This window comes from Dendrobates tinctorius, unplaced genomic scaffold, assembly GCF_039654945.1.
Source record: "Dendrobates tinctorius isolate UK_male_01 unplaced genomic scaffold, ASM3965494v1 ptg000026l, whole genome shotgun sequence".
Classification (NCBI taxonomy): Eukaryota; Metazoa; Chordata; class Amphibia; order Anura; family Dendrobatidae; genus Dendrobates; species Dendrobates tinctorius.
In genome coordinates, this window is record NW_027361694.1 from 18,707,373 (window position 1) to 18,725,107 (window position 17,735).

At 37.8% G+C, this 17,735-nt stretch overlaps 1 protein-coding gene across 1 annotated transcript in view; it reads right to left on the reverse strand.

The window, feature by feature from the left end:
• Positions 1–17,735, reverse strand: part of HS6ST3 (heparan sulfate 6-O-sulfotransferase 3) — a 1,172,281-nt gene that overhangs the window by 730,660 nt on the left and 423,886 nt on the right. The window lies entirely within an intron of this gene.

A 17,735-nucleotide genomic window follows, 5' to 3' on the forward strand; every position in this document is an offset into this window, starting at 1 on the left:
TGAAAAGATCATTTTGTGGAAAAAATATGATTTTTTAATTGTATGGCTGTACGTTATAAACTTCTGTGAAGTCCTTGTGAGTTCAAAGTTCTCACCACATATCTAGATAAGTTCCTTGGGGGGTCTAGTTTCCAAAATGGGGTCACTTGTGGGGGGTTTCCACTGTTTAGGTACATCAGGGGCTCTCCAAACGTGACATGGCGTCCGATCTGAATTCCAACCAATTTTGCATTGAAAAAGTCAAACGGCGCTCCTTCCCTTCTGAGCTCTGCCATGCGCCGAAACAGTGGTTCCCCCCACATATCAGGTATCAGTGTACTCAGGACAAATTGCACAATAACTTTTGCAGTCTAATTTTTCCTGTTACCCTTGGTAAAATAAAAAAATTGGACCTGAAGTAATTTTTTTTGTGAAAAAAAGTTAAATGTTCATTTTTTTTAAACATTCAAAAAATTCTTGTGAAGCACCTGAAGGTTTAATAAACTTCTTGAATGTGGTTTTGAGCACCTTGACAGGTGCAGTTTTTAGAATGGTGTCACTTTTGGGGATTTTCTATCATATAGACCCCTCAAAGTGACTTCAAATGTGATGTGGTCCGTAAAAATAAAATGGTGTTGCAAAAATGAGAAATCGCTGGTTAACTTTTAACCCTTATAACTTCCTAACAAAAAAAAATTTTGGTTCCAAAATTGTGCTGATGTAAAGTAAACATGTGGGAAATATTACTTATTAAGTTTTTTTTGTGCCATATCTCTGTGATTTAAGGGCATAAAAATTCAAAGTTGGAAAATTGCAAAATTTTCAAAATTTTCGCCAAATTTCCCTTTTTTTCACAAATAAATGCAAGTTATATGACTGAAATTTTACCACTAACATGAAGTACAATATGTCACAAGAAAACACTGTCAGACTCACCAGGATCCATGGAAGCGTTTCAGAGTTATTATCTCATAAAGGGACAGTGGTCAGAATTGTAAAAATTGGCCCGGTCATGAACGTACAAACCACCCTTTGGGGGTAAAGGGGTTAATGAAGTAATTAAAAGTTATATTTTCTACAGTGAATTATAACTCCAATTATACTCCTATATTGAATTTTTCTTCTATGAAAATAATACAGCATAACCAAGTATAGCATTAGCATCAGTGCAGAATGAGTCAATTATGTTAATAATAATAATAATAATAATAATAATAATAATAATAATCTTTATATAGTGCTAACATATTCTGCAGCGCTTTACAGTTTGCACACGTTATCATCACTGTCCCCGATGAGACTCACAATCTAAATTCCCTATCAGTATGTCTTTGGAATGAGGGAGGAAAGCGGAGTACCCAGAGGAAACCCACGCAAACACGGGGAGAACATACAAACTCCTTGCAGATGTTGTCCTTGGTGGGATTCGAACTCAGGACTCCAGTGCTTCAGTGCTATCAAACTGAGCCACCGTGCTGCCCACAGATTGCTATCACAGTAAAAGAGTATATAGAATAAGAACATTTTTATGAAATTTTCTTCCATGACTGCTCCTCACCAACAACTAGGTGACACTAGCCTCATAGTTTGTGCAATACTGTGCTACAGGAGTCTCAAGCATTTGACCCCTTGTATGAAATACACATGCCCTAATAGGACATATGAGCAGTAGTTGCTTTAATAAGACAATCCCTTTAATGAAAATATCCTTTTAATACATTTATATTATTACAAGTCCAAAAATATACCTATTCATTAAAGTATGCCATACATATTAGACTAATGTCAGCAGAACCCACCAATATTGACAGGTATAGTCTAATGTGTATGAGGCTCTGGACATATGATTGTTGGGGAAGTTAAGGGTTGAGCAATTCTAATTTTGGACTGGCAATCCTTTTAGTTCTTCTTAAAATAAGCCACTGCTAGAGAGCTCTTGTGTATGGAAAAGATGGTCAAGATTGATGCCAACTGAATGATCGACCAAATTATCGTTCTACCAACAGCCATCCAATATCTATGAATGGCTTAATGCTAGTAACACAGTTGGTGTTGTGACAACCTATGAGTCAATCTTTTATTAAGCATATTATCAGTTATCTTAGCCTTAGCGACAAGCTGGACCTGGGACTTGGATACAATCACAAACGATTTTATATTCCATTCTGTGTAAGTGTAAGTTCAGTGTGTGTTAGTGTGTAAATATGTAAATGAAGAATTAATTTCTATATAATCACTGCAAAATCAATCTTTATAATCACGGTGCAGTTAACATAATACAAAGCTGCACATCCTCATCAGCCAAATACAGTAAAGTGCTGCCTTTTAATCAACAGCAATAAATGTTACAAACATGAAATTTATCTTGTTATGGAAGAAAATGTTTACTCTTACAGAGCATTGGTGTCCATTTCAAAGATTTGGCTTTCTGTGGCCCTTAGTCTTCTTGGGTTTCTCATTCTTTATTGTTTTAGGTATGCTAAAAATATTAGAACATACTCTATTTACATATCAGTAAAGCACAGACAGGATAAACTCTCCTACTGGTAAAGGCAGCAATTTTAGGTTGTACCTCCTCCACTTGTAGGTCCAAGTTCGTCAAAACTGGCAGTCTTGATAAGGGGGTGTGATGGAGTCAGATGCTCCTGATTCATGAACAGGTGCATTTGTTCCTAATTGGAGAATGATTTCTAACATGGGGAATGCCACAGCTTATGATGAATCAGACGAGCTGTGATGTCACACCACCCTTAAGCTCCACCGTCCTGTTCCATTCTTCCCATTTTAGCAGAGGTAACTTGCATGAAAACACCAAAAGTATATTTTCTATATATATAAGAATATTTTATGCGCATATATAAAATTAGTCACCAATTTTTGAAGTAAATATATTTCTATAGCTGCTATGTATATGAAATCCTCACCAGATGTCAGTAACAACCTATCCAACCCACACAGGCAAATAAATCAAAACAAAATTTAAAGCTATGTTTGATAATGAGAAATGACACAGGGAAAAGTATTGAACACATGAGGGAAGAGAGATGCAAAAAGTCATAGAAGGTCACAATACAGCTGAAATGTATCAGTAACTAGAAACCAATCCTGCCACTGGTTCAACTGATAGCCTGTAAAAAGTGTCCAATTTCCAAGGTGCCACACAAGAAACATCTCATGATGGGTAAAACAGTGAGCTGTCTCAAGACCTTTGTAACCTTATTGTTTAAAATCATACTGATAGGATTGGTTACAGAAGAATTTCTAAGCTACTGAAGGCTCCAGTGAGTACTGTTGAGTTCATAATCCAGAAGAGGAAATAACATAATTTCACCATAAACCAGCTAAGATCAAATGCTCCCCACAAGATTTCAGACAGAAGAGTGAAAAGAATTATGAGAAAAGCTGTCCAAGAGCAAAAGATCACCAGTGGGGAGCTACAGAAAGACCTGGAATGAGCAGCTACAATTGAGTCAAAAAAATAATAAGTAATTCACTTCACTTCTATGGCCTGTATGCATGCTCACCACACAAGACTCCATTGCTGAATAAAAAGCATGTTCAAGCGCGTTTACAGTTTTCACCCAACATCCATGGCCTGTATGCAAGCTCACCATTAAAAACTCCACTGCTGAACAAAAAAGCATATTTAAGCGCATTTTCAGTTTGCTCAACAACATTTAGACAAGTCTGTAAAATACAAGGAGAAAGTAGTCTGGTCAGATGAGACCAAAATTGAACTGTTTGAATGCCATAATACACATCATGTTTGGAGGCCAAAAGCACTGCATATCACCCAAAAGAACCATATCAACAGTGAAGTTTGGCAGTGGAAACATTTATATGATTTGGGTTTTTTTTCAGCATATGGTACTGAAAACTTCATGTGTTTTAATAGATTTAATAAAAATCTGCTGTTATCTACTAGGATGACGGGCACAAAATGAGGGTGGACGTTTCAGCAAGACAATAATCTTAAACACACAGCCAAGGACACTCTCATGGTGGTTTCAGAGAAAGAAAATAAAGCTGCTAGAATTGCCGAGCCGCTCACCTACCCTAAATCCAATAGAAAATTTATGAAAGGAACTAAAGCTCAGTGAGTTCATAGAAGGATCCCACAGAACCTTCAGGATTTGAAGAGTGTTTGTGTAGAAGAATGGGACAAAATCACAGCTGAGCAATGCATGCATCTAGTTTCTCCATTTGTCTATCATCAATGACAAAGGGTTTTGTATGAAGTATTAATTACATTTTAGTAAGCTTGTTCAATATTTTTGTCTTGTCTCATTTCTCATTATTACAGATAACAAACTATGAACATCTATGGTTTTGTTTCTTTGTCTGTGTGAATTGGATGGGTTGTTTCCGAAATCTGGAGAGAATTTCATGTCAGTAGCATCTTTAGAAATCTATTTCCTTAGAAAATGAGTGACATATTCAATACTTATTTCACCCACTGTATGTATTTTATGTATAGCACCAAAATGTGTAGCTTTTATAGATATCGTAGGTGAATATTGTTTTCCCATTTGTCAATTAGTGCAGCATTAAAAAGCATCATATTGTCAATGTTATATTCAACTGCAATATTACAATACAACAGTGCAGCTTATTCTTTATTACATCATGCAGTATTTTATTGCTATTGCAATAAATTATATCACAAGTGTAAAGAATTGAACAATGAAACTAAACTTTTCTTCTGGAAACTTTCTTTAATCATTCTTTTATGAAACTCTTTCCACATTGATCATTTTATCTAGAAAACAAGAAATATCAATATAAAATAAATGCAAATCATCTGTCTTAATTTGTATACAATGCTGTGAATGTCTTCACTATCTTTAGGAATCCACTTTCAATAAAACAATTACTGTAGATTTGAAGCAGTAAATTAAAGCATTCCAGTAATCATCACAAGAAAATTGCTTCTGTTGCAATTATGCAGCTTTCTTCCTTGTAAGATGACTGGTAGTGGTAAACAATTCCTACAATTTTATTACTGAGTCGTCACTTTCCTGTGCGTGATAAAGACATTTTGATTTGGGAACCTATGAAGACAAAACAATCTCCATATGGGTCTCCTGTGTTATTCCTGTAATAAGGAGCAAAGAATTAATAATACATTGCTCTCTTATATCTAATATACAATCATTGTCTCTAAGGTGCTATCGGGAAAACAAATACTATATATATATATATATATATATATTTATATTTAGCATCACTATAAAAGTATAGAAACAAGACAAGGATAATTAGTAAGTAGACAATTACAAAATTACTTGGCACTCAAAATCGGAGAAGCAATTTTTTCTTTATTGTGCATCCAGACAAAAATAGACTCATATCATATGAAAGTTTTTGGTCCAACAACGGACCTTCATCAGAAAGGTCTTTTTGTTTCTTTAGAGTAGACTGTAAGAGATTCAGTAGGGTAAAAGATATCCTAAGGCAGGAATGAAATCCTGTTTATTTTGTAATGACTGGAGCTCAAGTCTATCAAAGGGGCTGGATACAATGTGACTGGATGAAGCAGGTCCTCCTCTCACGGCGGCACCCTGGATTATTTCAGCGGCCTCTTAGTGCTGCAGCCCCTTGCAGATACTGCTCCAGACAGCGCGCTCTCTCTCCCTAAGGCCTGCTTCATCCAGTCACATTGTATCCAGCCCCTTTGATAGACTCGAGCTCTAGTCATTACAAAATAAACAGGATTTCATTCCTGCCTTAGGATATCTTTTACCCTACTGTATCTCTTACAGTCTACTCTAAAGAAGCAAAAAGACCTTTCTGGTGAAGGTCCGTTGTTGGACCGAAAGCGTTCCTATGATATGAGTCTATTTTTGCCTGGATGCACAATAAAGAAAAATTGCCTCTCCGAATTTGAGTGCCAAGTAATTTTGTATATGTCTATGGGTTGGAAACCTTACTTGAGCACCAATTCTCCTCTGTTTTTCTCTGGAGTGCCGTGTTTTTTTTTATATATATAGTAAGTAGACAAGGCACCAACACCTAGCTGTATTTCAACTTAAAAGGATTGCCCATTACTTGGATAACATCTCACTCTGAATTTTTGCCCCTGATAATATAAAAACAGGCTGATTTGGTGCATGGCTTATGTGCCATAACAACCTCATGTGAACCCCAGGAATGCGAGTGGCGACACGGGAGATGAATATTGCTGGTTTTATTTTTGACAGGAGCAATCATTCAGAGTGAGGAGGGGCAGCAGCCCTGCTCTGTATAGCACAGGCAATCGGATGACTGCAGCTTCTAGTCTCCCATGGAGACTATTGAAGCAAGTAAAAAGTTAAAAAAAATTTTAAAAATTAAAAATATATATATGAGTTCAAATCACACCCATTCGCCCCATTCAAAATTTAAAAAAATACATATTTGGTATCCCCACATTCAGAATCACCTGATCGATCAAGATATAAAAACTAGCTGAAAAGCCCGGCATTGCCTGGGCACAGTAACTAACTGTGGTTAGTTATAACAAATTATAATGATTATTCTCCATCCCATAGTCCAGTGCCCATATACCCCTCATACATATTCTCCATCCCATAGCTATAGCGCTTGCCGAATAAGCTACAACGGGAACCCGTTGGTAGGGTTGCACTAAATTAAAATAAATTATAAAGTACAATTGCAATTTGATGTCCACAGTGCAGAGATGCTAAACTGCTGCTAGTGTGAATAATGGCGGTGCACACAGTGAGTGAATGCTCATACACACAGAGTTAACGCCACTCAGTGTGAACAAAAAGAAAAGTTCCAAGCTATGTTACTCCACAGAGAGGAACAATACAAACAAGTACTAGGAACTAAGTCCTGTTATCTGTCACAGGACAAAGCATGTGGACTGAACCCGCTCTGCAACAGAACTGTGTCAGAAGCACATGGTAACGAAATAGGCGCTGAGTATGGAGCCCTAACTATGAGTTGGACATGCTCTGCAAACTTGAGATGCAAGCCAAGCTCCTAATTGCCCCCACTGACGCTAGCTGCCTGTCTATCCAGTTCAGTGCCAGACTAAACAGATGAATAGCACTTGCAGACAGAGTGGTATACTGTCCACACACACACCACATCACAAATGATACTAGTGCACCGGCGTGTACCTCTGAACCTTTTGCACATTAGGCTCATGTCCAGATGGACAGGAGCTTGCCTGTGGACCAACCTGGAGCTGCCACATCACCAAACCAGCTGACATCCGACCTCCAATAGGAGGTTTCCACATTAGTCAAGAATTCTGAACACCATATATTACTAAATAATTGCAATCATTGCACTATTCTCCATAAAACACAGCAGAACAGTTCATGTTTATCCAGAATTAGCAAGTATTTTTACTCCCGTAATCCGAGTTATGCTTAGGAGTCTACTCTTAAGAAAACATTATATCATCTAAATCTTGCTACAATTTGTTTTCTTATTTAGATCAATTGCTAAAACAACAGAATGTACAGTATTACCAGAGTTCTGGAAGTCTGCACATTACCTATGAGATTGAATAAATGCTATGTATTTGAGCTTTGTCATATCACACTGTGTCTCTTCCATTCCTTTTACAAATGACGACTGTTTTAGCTGCTGTCTTTGAGTATTGGCATCTCAGGGGCTTTATGTATTTAAATAATTTATTCCACAACATGATTTGTCAACTCGAAGAGTTCAGTTTTTATTCTAATTATTTGTACAGTATCTTCCGAAACCTGAGCTAAGTGCTCTTTGCTTAAAGTACACGACAGATTGAGAAGTCTTGACTGTATTTAGGACTATATCCGTGTTTACATGAAATTCAAGTTTCCATTTTAACATTAACAAACAACATTTATGAAAATGTAGCACTAGTCAAAGGTTTTTTCATTGCTATTTTGACAGGAAAATACAACTTTCAATTATTATTGTATAAAACAATAATGGGAAAATATAACACTTGTTACTATCAAAATTGACAGAACAAACTTGTAAAAAGCTTTTTATTTCTTAGTCTTGACACACACTGTATGTGTCCCTAATTAACATCTATTTATTTTAGGAATAAGTATAACAATGTAGATGGTAAATAAAGCAGAGTTGACATCTGCCATCAAAGAATATAAAGTAATTTGACTGAGTGGATATATCAATGAATAAAGAGGCTCAGAGTAATTTTCCCACTTGTTTCCACCATATTTATTAGGAAATGCTCTTTGCTCCGCTGCCAATCTTCCATCACCCTTCTTCCCAGTAACATTATACTTTTCACAAAAGGCATCCAGGCCCTCCTTCTACTTTTTTAGTGAATCAACCAGTTACATAATCTCACTGCTCATACAGTAAAGAATCAGTGTCTACAATGATGAAGAAACTTTCTTTCCTCTATACATAAAGGATGCCCCATTGTCATCGTTGTAGGCCTAAAAAGATTATTAGGAAGACATATATACTGTTCATTCATTTACTTCATCTTTATTTCAATCTATTCTATTATTTAGAAACACTGTTTTTCGGTGATTATTTTGTATCTTCGTTCATGCTGCACCTACACACACAAATGATAGACTATTTGAAAGGTAAACTTGCCCTATTCAACAAGAAAATAGCCAAACAAGCCACACATCCACAATTTGATCACAAATACAGTTTAAACATTAATTTTCATAAACCTGTAGTAAGGAAAAATGACCAGCAGGTGGCACCACAGTACCCCAAGCACACTACCACAAAGCTGCTTACAGACATCACAAACAAATCCAAACATTTGCCTTGGGGGCTTTTCAGCTTGCAGAAATGTTTGCCCAGCCTATTGTAGCCAAATTGGAGGATTGTACACTTCACTGCAGGTGAGGCACATATGTAAGCACATTTGTAAACATGCACTGCCTATTGAAATGCACACCTGCTCCGTTCATACTCCACCCACACAACAAATGATACACAAATTACCTGCAGGTGGCACCACTCTACCCAAAAGCACACTACCACAAAGCTGGTTACAGACATCACAAACTAATCCAAAGTGCTTGCCCAGCCTATTTCAGGCACATTGGAGGATTGCACACTTCACTGCAGGTGAGTCACATATGCAAACACATTTGTATACATAAAAAACAAAAACACAAATACCCTAAACTAAAAAGTAAAAAATAAACTGCAAATAATGCATAAAGGTAATAATAATAATAAGGGTATTTAGTAAACATAATTTTGATCAAAATAATGTACAAGCCATCCCACCACGTCATGGCACCCCTTCTGGGACACTCATGTGTAATGGTCATGTGTTAATATGCACTTACATTGTGCATATACATTAATTTACTTTTTCAGTTCAGACTCCAGTTTTGTATACATTTGTATACATGCAATACTTATCCAGTGATTACTTCACCCCACACACACAAATGGTGAGTCACATATGCTAACACATTTTTATACATGCACTGCTTTTTCGCTGATTACGTCACCCCACAAACAATTGATACACCATTTGAAAGGTAAACAGGTAAACTTGCTCCCTTTAGCAAGAAAAGAGCCAAATAAACCACACTTTCATGATTTTATCACTAAATACAATTTAAACATTCATTTTCATAAACCTGCATAAAGACACAATGACCTGCAGGTGGCACCTCAACCAGAAGACATTTTTTGGCCTTCACTTATCAAACCAATTTATTGTATTACCAATCTACATATATAAATACCTGTCTGTGTTAATAATCTCATGAAATACATTCACATTTGACCAGCTTGCTTTTTTATTAAATTGCCTGTGCCCCTGACCACCAATGTGTGAAAATTTTGCACCGGCCTAGCTAGTATACTAAGTTGTACAAAGTGAATACCACACAAACACTAAAATATAGTGAATAAAAACACCACAAGGGGGGTGCCTGACCTTGCAAAAAATCCTAAATCGCCTGACAGTGGAGGTTGGCACCCAATAATCTGTGCAATGGTGGCCCCACTCGTCGGTGGCTAACCCTGCTAGCCCTATAGGCCCCTATTTGTGGCAGGGGGTGAAAAAGGTCCTATAAAGGTGAAACAGAAAGCGTATAGATATAAAAGATATGGGATATGCTAATATCAACCTAATATCTTTCACATAGACTTGTTCATTAAATGTTTGTCTGAATAAACTATTCTATAACAACCTGAGAAATTTGTGCATATATTCATTAAATTCTCCCTGTCTTAGTGACAGAGCCAAATTAGTAATTAATGACCAAGCCAATTTTTACAATTCTGACTACTATCACTTTATGAGGTTATAGCTCTAGAACGCTTCAACGTATCCCACTGATTCTAAGATTGTTTTTTTGTGACATATTGTTCTTCATGTTAGTGGTAATATTTCTTCAATATAACTTGCATTTATTTATGAAAAAAAATGGAAATTTGGCAAAAATTTTAAAAATTTAGCAATTTTCTAATTTTAATTTTTGCACCCTTCAATTAGAGAGTGGTGTCACACAAAATAGTTAATACATGACATTTGCCACATGTCAAATTTACATCAGCACAATTTTGGAAACAATTTTTTTGTTAGGACGTTATAATAGTTAAAAGTTGACCAGAGATTTCCCATTTTCCAACAAAATTTACAAAACCAGTTTTTTAGGGACCACCTCACATTTGAAGTGTTTCGGGGTCAATATATCAGAAAATACCCAAAAGTGACACCATTCTAAAATCTGTACTCTTCAAAGTGCACAAAACCACATTCAAGAAGTTTATTAACCCTTCAAGTGGTTCACAAGAACTAAAGGAATGTGGAAGGAAAAAATTAACATTTTTACTTTTTTTTACAAAAAATTTACATTGGAACCAATTTTTATATTTTCAGAAGGAGAAAATGGACCACAAAATTTGTTCTGCAATTTCTTCTGAGTACGCCAATACTCCGTATGTGGGGGAAAGCACCGACTGACTTTTTGAACGCAAAATTGGCTGGAATCAATGGTGGCGCCATGTCACGTTTTAGAGACCCTCTGATGTACCTAAACAGTGGAACCCCACAATTCTGACTCCAACCCTAACGGCAACACACCCCTAATCATAACCACAAACCTAACCCTAACATACCTCTAATACTAATCCCAACCATAACCACAACCCTAACCCTAGCCCAACCCTAATTTTAGCCCAACCCTAACCCTAGCCCAACCATAACTTTAGCCCAACTCTAACCCTAATGGAAAAATGGAAATAGATACATTTTTTATATTACATTTACCTAACTAAGGGGGTGATAAAAGGGGGTTTGATTTACAATTTTTTATTTTCATCACTTTGATAGGGTCTATCACAGTGATCAAAATGAACCAACAGAAAAAAATTCCTATTTTTGCCGGGTTCTGGCTGGCAGATCTCGGCAAGTGCACTGCATATGCACACACCATTTTCTTCTCGGAAGAAGATGTCAGCGGCAGGGGAACTTCACAGGGGGATGCAGGGGGCCCCATTTCTCTCTCCTCTGATGTGTAATCACATCAGAGGATAGAGAAATTAAATGGGAAATCAGACATTTTTTTGTGGTCGCTGTTATTCAGTGAATAACGGCGATCACAACACCGGGGTCAGTATAAACCAACCCGAATCATGTTCTCTGGAGTCTCAGCTACTCCCGGTAGCCGAGACCCCGGAGAAATTCCGAATCTGGGGGCGCTGTACAAAAAGCGGCACTGAGGCATAAGTACCCTTAACTGATGCCATTAAAAGGTGTATCGGCGGTTGATAAGGGGTTAAACACCTCTTTCTGGTCATTTATATAGGCATATGGCCAGTTGGACATTTATGTAGCATGTTTCAGTGGATTTTGATTCCATTCATATACTTGCTCATGATAATAAAATCTCCCCTAATATTCTGCTTTTCCAAACTGAATAACCCCAAGTTTGATAACCTTCATAACCCTAGTCACAATTTTATGCACCTGCTCTATTTCAGTTATGTCCTTCTTATACACTGGAGTCCAAAATTGTGCACTCTATTCTAAGTGTTACCGCACTAGTGACTTATATAGAGACAAAACTATGCTCTTGTCATGGGCACTTATGTCTCTTAATGCATCTCATGATTTTATTTGCCTTGGCAGCAGATGCCTGGCACTGGTCACCCAAGTTACATTGGCAGTCCAAACATACATCCAAGTCTTTTCCAGTGACAGTATTAACCAGTGTTTTACCATTTAGCACATGATTTTACATTTTATTTTCTTATGTGTATGATTACATTTATCTACTTGAAAGTTAAATTGTAATTTCTCTGTCCAGGCCTCCATTATATATAAATTATTTTCCTACTGTGATATCGTTATCCTACATAATGTATAGTTGTTGCCAAGCAGACTACCTTTCAGAGACTGATAAAGTATGCACAGCAGCTGCACTACATTTCAGACTGACGAGTTGACTCATGAAATCCCAACCACTTCTCTCCAGTCCATTGATTGCTATGCAGTTAGCTGCTCACTTCTCTCTCCTTACTTTCAGCTCCCAACCTTTTATAATTCCTTTAAAATCACAGTCTTCAAGCCCCCACCATATGCAGGTTCCAGAGAAGTTCATTTAATTACTGCTCTCACTTTCCCAAGTTGTGTGTTTGTCTATTATCAATAAATTCAAATATAGTAAAAAGATTATCTCCCCGTTATTGCCCATCCTCACCTCTCTGACAAGCCCTTCACTGGATTTCTATTTCACAGAGGCACCAGTTCAAATCCTTAACTATGACAAACAAAGCTATCCACAACCTGTCTCCTTCATACATCTGTGACATGGTCTCCTGATATTTACCTACACCCAACCTTCAATCCTCTCAAGATCTCCTTCTCTACTCCCCTCTAATCACTTCTTCTCGCAACCGTGTACAAGACTTCTCCCGTGCTTCCCCCATACTCTGGAACTCTCTACCCCAACACATCAGACTTTTGCCTACCATGGAAACCTTCAAAAAGAACCTGAAGACCCACCTTTTCCAGAAGGCCTACAACCTGCAGCAATCCTCAGTCTACTGAACCGTCGCAAGACCAGCTTTCCCCTCTTCTAGTGTATCCTCATCCATCCCCTGTAGACTGTGAGCCCTGGCGGGCAGGTTCCGCTCTCCTTTTTCACTTGTGTACTATGTATTGTTCATGTTTGTTGAACTTGTCATGGCATGCCTCTTTTTCACATGTAAAGCACCATGGAATAAATGGCGCTATAAAAATGAATATTATTAATAGATTGACATTTCAAAGTAGACTGTGCTGCTGTAGAGAGGATGCAGTTCCAGAATGGAATAGTGATTTTTTAGTTTTTATTTTTTTGAGTTTTATGCTCACACCAACCTCTTTTTTAAAAACAAAGTACATGTATATGTATTATATCTGTATGAAATCAGAAAAATATTGCTCTTTTGTAAACATAAACGAATAATTACTACATTATCTTTTTTAACATTTTTAACAAAAAGAAAGATGAAAATGTACATTTTAACATTTCCAACACACATTCAATCATATATTTTACCAATTAGGAGTATGTACAGAATTTCTTACTATATTTCATATTTCTAACAGATATATATGTGACCTCCTACTGCTACACATTGTCTTACAGGTTCCCTGTTAGCAGGATGGGCAAGGGTTGAGTTATTTTGATAACTGATTATTTCATTATCTCTCTCCTCAGTGTTAACAATGTTACCAACACACCACAAATACAGCTTGTTAAAATCCTTCATGGACTTGCCATACTGACTGCAGCTCATCTGACATGTCAGCAAAGCTGCCAGCATTATGAAGGATAATTTTAAATAATATTACATAAAAGTAATGCTTTATGATGTTATACTAGAGTGTCACAAATAATGTATGTCTGCTTATATTTGTATTTTATAGTACCACAGAATCTAATAAAGAAATAATTTCATACAATTTTCTATTTTATAGCTAGAATCTAGCTACCTGTCGACACCTAACTTGACATTTTCAATTACTTATAATGTTATAATAATGTGTCAAGTTACAGATGCCTGCAACAAGAGATTTTTCTTCAATATGGGCAAGAAGGCAAGATAATACTATCTGTGTTACTGTGTTATATCTGTGTTCGCGTGTATATATATACAGGGTGGGCCATTTATATGGATCCACCTAAATAAAATGGGAATGGTTGGTGATATTAACTTCCTGTTTGTGGCACATTAGTATATGGAGGGGGGAAACTTTTCAAGATGGGTGGTGACCATGGTGGTCATTTTGAAGTCGGCAATTTTGGATCCAACTTCATTTTTTTCAATGGGAAGAGGGTCATGTGACACATCAAACTCATTGAGAATTTAACAAGAAAAACAATGGTGTGCTTGGTTTTAACGTAACTTTATTTCATGAGTTATTTACAAGATTCTCTTTGTTTACAGCCATTGATATGTCGCAGAGGTTAACACGTTAGGAACGGATAGAAATTGTGTTGATTTCTGGTGAATGCAGTAACCTGGTCATTGCAACAGATTTCAATGCAAGACGCCATGCACAAGAAAACTGTCACTTTTCCCATTTTATTTAGGTGTATCCATATAAATGGCCCACCCAAAAAAGTTTGCCTCATCACTGAACATAATGTTCTGTGTAAACTGAGAGTCCTGTTCCATTTTTTGTTTTGCCTATTCTGCAAATTCAGCACATCAATCTGGGTCACCAACCATTCCCATTTAATTTAGGTGTATCCATATAAGTGGCCCACCCTGTATATATATATAAATATATACAGTACAGACCAAAACTTGGACACACCTTCTCATTCAAAGAGCTTTCTTTATTTTCATGACCATGAAAATTGTAGATTCACTCTGAAGAATTAGCACATGTGGAATTATATACTTAACAAAAAAGTGTGAAACAACTGAAAATACTGTATGTCTTATATTCTAGGTTCTTCAAAGTAGCCACCTTTTGCTTTGATTACTGCTTTGCACATTCTTGGCATTCTCTTGATGAGCTTCAAGAGGTAGTCACCGGAAATGGTTTTCACTTCACAGGTGTCCCCTGTCAGGTTTAATAAGTGGGATTTCTTGCCTTATAAATGGGGTTGGGACCATCAGTTGTGTTGTGCAGAAGTCTGGTGGATATACAGCTGATAGTCATACTGAATAGACTGTTAGAATTTGTATTATGGCAAGAAAAAAGCAGTTAAGTAAAGAAAAAGAGTGGCCATTATTACTTTAAGAAATGAAGGTCAGTCAGTCCGAAAAATTGGGAAAACTTTGAAAGTGTCCCCAAGTGAAGTGGCAAAAACCATCAAGTGCTACAAAGAAACTGGCTCACATGAGGACAACCCAAGGAAAGGAAGACCAAGAGTCACCTCTGCTGCGGAGGATAAGTTCATCCGTGTCACCAGCCTCAGAAATCGCAGGTTAACAGCAGCTCAGATTAGAGACCAGGTCACTGCCACACAGAGTTCTAGCAGCAGACACATCTCTACAACAACTGTTAAGAGGAGACTTTGTGCAGCAGGCCTTCATTCTAAAATAGCTGCTAGGAAACCACTGCTAAGGACAGGCAACAAGCAGAAGAGACTTGTTTAGGCAAAAGAACACAAGGAATGGACATTAAACCAGTGAAAATCTGTGCTTTGGTCTGATGAGTCCAATTTTGAGATCTTTGGTTCCAACCACTGTGTCTTTGTGCGATTCAGAAAAGATGAACGGATGGACTCTACATGCCTGGTTCCCACCGTGAAGCATGGAGGAGGTGTAATGGTGTGGGGGTGCTTTGCTGGTAACGCTGTTTGGGATTTATTTAAAATTGAAGGCATTCTGAACCAGCATGGCTACCACAGCATCTTGCAGCTGCATGCTATTCCATCTGGTTTGCATTTAGTTGGACCATCATTTATTTTTCAACAGGACAATGACCCCAAACACACCTCCAGGCTGTGTAAGAGCTATTTGACCAAGAAGGAGAGTGATGGGATGCTACGCCAGATGACCTGGCCTCCACAGTCACCAGACCTGAACCCAATCGAGATGGTTTGGGTGAGCTGGACCGCAGAGTCAAGGCAAAAGGGCCAACAAGTGCTAAACATCTCTGGGAACTCCTTCAAAACTGTTGGAAGACCATTTCTGGTGACTACCTCTTGAAGCTCATCAAGAGAATGTCAATAGTGTGCAAAGCAGTGATCAAAGCAAAAGGTGGCTACTTTGAAGAACCTAGAATATAAGACGTATTTTCAGTTGTTGACACTTTTTTGTTAATTATATAATTCCACATGTGTTAATTCATAGTTTTGATGCCTTCAGAGTGAATCTACAATTTTCATAGTCATGAAAATAAAGAAAATTCTTTGAATGAGAAGGTGTGTTTTCATTAAAACTATGTGGCAGCTACTTTTGCTGCAGTTACAGCAGGGGTTTTAACTAATGCTTCCAGCTCCTTTTCTCAGCCAATGAAGGTGGATGCACACTGTGGGCAACGCGATGACATGGGCACCACCATCTTAGAGAAGGGCATTGAAGTGATTGTGTGGCGTCACAGTGGGTATAAAAGGCTGTGACCGCCGACCGCCATCTTACTTCTGACGATCTTAGAATAGGGAGAGGTGCTGCTGCTGATTCTGAACAGGGAGAGCATTAGGCAGGGAAGAAGAAAAAAACTGCTTCTGCTGATAGCGCTTTTCACTGTACAGTTAGTGTGCAGTGAAAGGGGAGGATTTTTGTTGTGTGCAGCAGCGCTGGTGGTGATTAGGCTGCATTTTAAGGCTACCTGCTAGCTCCATTGCTGTGTGCACACTGCTGTTCAAACTGCTTTTTTCAAAGCACTCCAACTTTTATTATTTTGTCCTGGTGAGTTACTGAGCGTTTATTTTTTCACACACCGTATAGCGGTGTACGCTCCTCACACACTACAGTGTACCGGCTGGTATCACGGACAAATAGAAGCTATCTGGGTGTGACTCTGGAAGAAAAAGCAGAGGAGTTTTTCCATTTTTCCAGACCTACACCTTAGAGTGCTGTCAGCTTTTCAAACAGTTTCGTATATCTGCTGTTTGATCACGGTCAAAACTAGACAGAGACAGCGTGTGTCAGTCCCTATACAAATAAACGGAGATTGACAATTTTCCATACAGATACCGTATAGCGGTGTACGCTCCTCACACACTACCGTGTACCACCTTGTATCACGGACAAATAGAAGCTGTGTGTGACTCTGGAAAAAAAAGCTGAGGAGTTTTTCCTTTTTCCCAGACCTACACCTTAGAGTGCTGTCCATTTTTCAAACAGTTTCGTATATCTGCTGTTTGATCACGGTCAAAACTAGACAGAGACAGCGTGTGTCAGTAACTATGCAAATAGACAGAGATTGACAATTTTCCATACAGACACCGTATAGCAGTGTATGCTCCTCACACACTACCATGTACCGGCTTTTATCGCGGTCAAATAGAAGCTATCTGTGTGTGACTCTGGAAGAAAAAGCCAAGGAGTTTTTCCATTTTTACAGACCTACACCTTAGAGTGCTGTCCGCTTTTCAAACAGTTTCGTATATCTGCTGTTTGATCACGGTCAAAACTAGACAGAGACAGTGTGTGTCAGTCACTATACAAATAGACGGAGATTGACAATTTTCCATACAGACACCATAAAGCGGTGTATTCTCCTCACACACTACCGTGTATTGCCTTGTATCACGGACAAATAGAAGCTATCTATGTGTGACTCTGGAAAAAAAAGCTGAGGAGTTTTTCCATTTTTTCCAGACCTACACCTTAGAGTGCTG